Consider the following 4,945-nt stretch of genomic DNA (forward strand, 5'->3'; position numbering starts at 1 on the left):
GTTGCTTACAACGGGAACCATTCCTTAAAGAAAAAGTACCGATTCACGCATGCATAAGTTGGTCGTGCAAGAAAAACTCTTGTTAACAACTCCATTAGGAAGGATAGACCTAAGAGATTTATAATTTTTTTTTTTTGGGGGGGGGGCATAATTAATACCCAAGTATATAATTTTCATTTACTTTCAACTTGCATAATGATATTGTAAAAATTATGAATTGATATGCATATATTAGACAAAGCAATCAACAAGTCAGATGTAAGAAGGGAGAATGTCACCATCTCTCATTAAGACTGTTGTTGTCAAGATACAATGCAGTGAGATGTTTTAATGAAGACAAAGATGTGGGTATTGGACCTATGACCCCACAATTTGAAAGACTCAACACTGTGAGCCTACTAAGTGCCCCTATAAACAAGGCTATCCTTGAATTTATAGGGTTATTTTCCACCAATAAGTACTCTAAATCAACTAAACCTGAAAAGGTCTCAGGGATTGGTCCTGTTAGATAGTTATGACTCAAATCCAACAAGACTAGTCTCTTCAAGTTCTCTATATTTGGAGGTATTCTTCCAACAAGCATGTTAGAGCTCAAGTCAATCTTTTGGAGTAACTCAAGCTGACCCAAAGAATAAGGCAGTTGACCCTGAAGACCATTCCAACTTTAGTCAAAGATGGTCAAACCCTTCAATCCTCCTAACTCTTCAGGGATTTCACCACTAAGGTTATTGTAACTAAGATCTAACTCTTCCAAACTAACCAACCCACAAAACTTATTTGGGATTTTTCCTTGTAAACTATTTTGTGAAAGACTCAAGACTCTCAATGTTTCAACTTCTGTTAAACTTTGAGGGATTTCTCCAATGAGGCTTGGGTTAGTAACTTTAGTAAGGATTCTGATAGTTTAGCAGAGGATTTACAAGGTGGGGTGGCAATATCAAAACCAATATGAAGCTTAGTGACATGAAAGATAGGAGAGTCTTGAGAACTCTCACATTGGATACCAGGCCATCACCACCTCCCATAAGCAGAACTGTGAGCAATTATGGATCCATATCAAGTTCTTCCCTTAATTAATCCTATATAACCGAAATAGAACATAGCCCAAAACACAATTTAAGTCAAAAACCAATCACAAATGACACGACGAGAAAGCAATTTACGTTAGAAATAAGCTTATGTTTCACCCAAGTTAGTTATGATTGATGATGATCCATGGATGATAAAATTCAAAAAGTTTCATATATGTTTGCTTCAAGTATTTATAAATGAAATCATCCACTTGGCTAGTTTTTGGTTTTGAACTAGTACTTGAACACCAGCCAATAAGTCAACTTTGGCGAGTTATATAAATCAATTCAGGAACAACATACCTTCCCACTGCTAGCAGCAGCTACTAATGTGACATGCTATTCATCGATGTCAAACTCGTAAAAGTAGTAGGTCCTGAAAACAATCGAATACTGGTTTAAAGTAATCATAAAAGAATGTTTCAAGTCTAGTAATTTTATATAAATAATTGTTGGAATGCTAAAACCAAAAAAAGAAAATGTAACCAGCAAGAGCCCAAGAAAAAGAGAATAAATGAACAAAATCTTTCTGTTTCTGTTTCTGCTTCTGCTTCTGATTCTGTTTCTATAGAGGATTAATGACTCTGACAGCACAGTTTTGTGTCCCACAAGACTCCCATACTAAACATGACTCACCTAAGAACAATATGAAACTTGAGCCTCTTGGATGGGACACAGCTTATCATACTGATTGGACAATTTAACAATATGATCAGAATTGATGCACCCCAGGAATCTGGTTGCACGAATTACATCTTTTGGGTCCGAAACTAAAATGAAGTAACAATAAGATGGAGAAGCAGAAGTGGACATTCCATTAGAAAGAATGGAGAATAACCGACCCCATGATGGTTGCAAGTTAGATTTTAAAAGTGAAAATATAAGTTACCCCATGATGGCCTATTATGCAAAGTACATATATAAGTGAAAAATACAAAAACGACATACATCAGATTTTCCTCTACCAGGTCAAAATTTGGCCAACTAGATCACCTTGGGATAACCATTGAATGGTGCATCTAAGCCATGTCATTGGTTACAAACAGTACCTTGATTAAATATGTTACAAACAGTACCTTGCAAAATAAAAATATTTTTCTAGTATGATCAAAGTAACATAAGTTTGTCTGCGGATCGTTTCATCATAGTCCAGTGTAAGCCAGCAAAATATTACTACAGCTCCTAATTTGACTTAGTAATAATTAAATCAAAAAATGGTTCATGCCTACAATCAGTATGCTTGTAAATGTTCAAGGGGTCCGGTAAAGTGGTTCATGCTTCATCAAAACCTGGGGAAAAGAAAACCAAACATCGATCAGTTAAGAGAAGATATATTCATATTTTTGTTTTCAGCCAGAGAACACGTTATAAACCACAAGTGCGGATAATAATACTATGACCATTCAAGTGGGCACATATTCAGCTGCAGTGCACACCATTAGATGGTTCCCACCTATTCACATTTTTGTTCATAGAACACCTTATAAACCACAAGTGTGGATAATAATACTATGACCATTCAAGTGGGCACATATTCAGTTGCAGTGCACACCATTAGATGGTTCCCACCTAAGAGATTGCCAATCCATAAATCAACTTAATTATGTTTATCAGTGACAAGGACTTGATCTAACTATTGTAACCAAAAGAATAACATTTGATCAGATGAAGAATAGTACCTAAACTCTTGAATAATTAAGGAACATAATTTGTTTTCTTTAATTTGGAAGCAATCATATTCAACTCTCGATCAAGACCATTGGACCTATAATTGTGAAAGAATATGATACCTACCTTCTTGGGAAAGAAAGGGAGTCGCATCGAACAGTTGTAAATTCCTCAATGGCCAGAAAAACCACCTGAAGATCAATAAAGGTCCAAAGTCTCACTAATAGAACACAAAAAAGGTTATAATGCCTTTATAACTGAGTTAATAAACAAGCAAACAGTACTAAATTCGTAACTCCTGTTAAAGCAGAACAACATTGGTCACTTGAAGTTGTTGGGAGCAGCCATGAAAAGTGAAAACTTTTAATGTGCACATGTGAAGAACTTACCTCTCGGTTGCTTTAATACACTGCCTGCTCACCTGTAGCATTTGGGGGGAGGTTAGTGTTATACACAGCAAAAGTCAGTACGACACCATGGTGATTGGATTTTAATAGCTTGAAAGAAGAGGTTAGCTAATTGATTTTTAATCATAGAATATCATTTTTACACTTGAATTTGATGTCTTAGATAGATCTTTAATTTTATTTATAGATCTACCAATGTTTTTAATATCATGGGGTTTGTAGGTTCAATTACGTAGGCAATTTTTCAAGAAGAGAAAGTCGAAGTAGTTTAAATATGAAAATAACAAATTTGTGATTCCGATGAGATGTCCACCTATTTGTGCTTAGAGTCGTGCTGGAGTGACCTCATATCACACATCCTGATGTGAAAGTGTGTAGGAATGATATATGCTTTTCATCGAGATTATGAGGTACAATCTTGAGGTCACTTTAGCATTATTCTTGCGCTTATCATAGTTTTCTTATTCGAAAAAAACTCACATCAAACTCGTTCTGTTTTTTTAACAAAAATAAAATTATGGGAGGGTTAATCTATCATTGAGTTGGAGTCTTATGATAATTTGGATTTGTGTAAGAGCTACTAACCTGAACCAAAGGAAAAGAGGTTGATGGCATGAGGGCGGAGAGGAGTTCGGTTGATGTATAAGCTTGATGCCATGGTGGAAGGTTGTCATCATTTGGATTGCTGACATGACACTCTCTGATGTTGTTTGGGTCCACGTTTAAGCTTGCTCCATGCAGTAATTAATTTTACCAAGTTAATTACCTATCAATTAGCTAATCAAATCATAAGTGATCCAACTAGAATACAAAATTGAAGCTCACCTTCGTCGCCCGCATCAGATAATGTCGTCAGTTACTTTAGCCCCTCACCACTAATACCTTCAAACCCTGTTATTAGAAGAAAATGTATCATAACAAGACCATCAAGAAAGAGAAAGACCATTTTTAACCTAACAAGCTCAATCAAGATTAGAATAGACTGATTTTTTTTTCCTGTTTTGATGATCATCATGATATTGAGAACACCTAATTTGCAAACTCAATTCATTATTTGCAAACCTTCTCTTGGGTCCATCATCCTTAACATGTATGTGTGTCGTAATGTCAACATCAAGCTACATTAGAAGTCTATTGTCCCATGGAAACACTTACATAGAAGAAAATTCAGTTGAACCATGATCCAAGTTTAAAAACACAACATATGAAGGTGTTCTCAACGAAACACATTTCACATTTTCACGAAACGGACTTTTTTGCATTTATTAGGAAAAATGTGTTTTCAACGCTGAAATTGGGTTATGAAGCCTAATTAGTATTGGCAGTTGGGGTTCAAGATTCAAGTTAAAGTCCCAGTATGGTTTTGGTGTGATAAATTGAGACTGAATCGTAACCTGGTTTCCAATTCATGAACCCCTTAAAGTTACTAAGTAGTGCTGGAATTCATATTTGGCCTTAGAATCGAACAATGGCAAGGATCAAACAAAACAATTAAGGCGTGCAAGGATAGGACTTAACGAGTTATATGGGTTTACTTCTATGTCAGAGCTATATAGGCAATTCAACACTAGAAAATCCTGAACAACAGACTTAGATTGAGACAGCAAAAGCATATATGAATTTGATCACTTAGCTTTGGTTTGAGTGGAATCCATGATCGTTTCATGGCACAATTGAGAACTATTCGAATCAGATTGTTCTATTTCTCAAAAATATCATCATCAGTTAGTAGTCCTACAAAATACATGAGTTACACATAGATATCATGAAGTACACTGGCATTCTAGATCAATATGATGC

At 35.5% G+C, this 4,945-nt stretch overlaps 1 pseudogene; it reads right to left on the reverse strand.

Annotated features, from left to right (window-relative positions):
* Nucleotides 1-269: 269 nt before the first annotated feature.
* Nucleotides 270-1,011, reverse strand: LOC147381297 (uncharacterized; annotated as a pseudogene).
* Between the last annotated feature and the right edge of the window lie 3,934 nt (nucleotides 1,012-4,945).

This window comes from Akebia trifoliata, unplaced genomic scaffold (assembly GCF_017979445.1).
Source record: "Akebia trifoliata isolate Shusen 1 unplaced genomic scaffold, ASM1797944v1 Contig00591, whole genome shotgun sequence".
NCBI classification, from domain to species: domain Eukaryota; kingdom Viridiplantae; phylum Streptophyta; class Magnoliopsida; order Ranunculales; family Lardizabalaceae; genus Akebia; species Akebia trifoliata.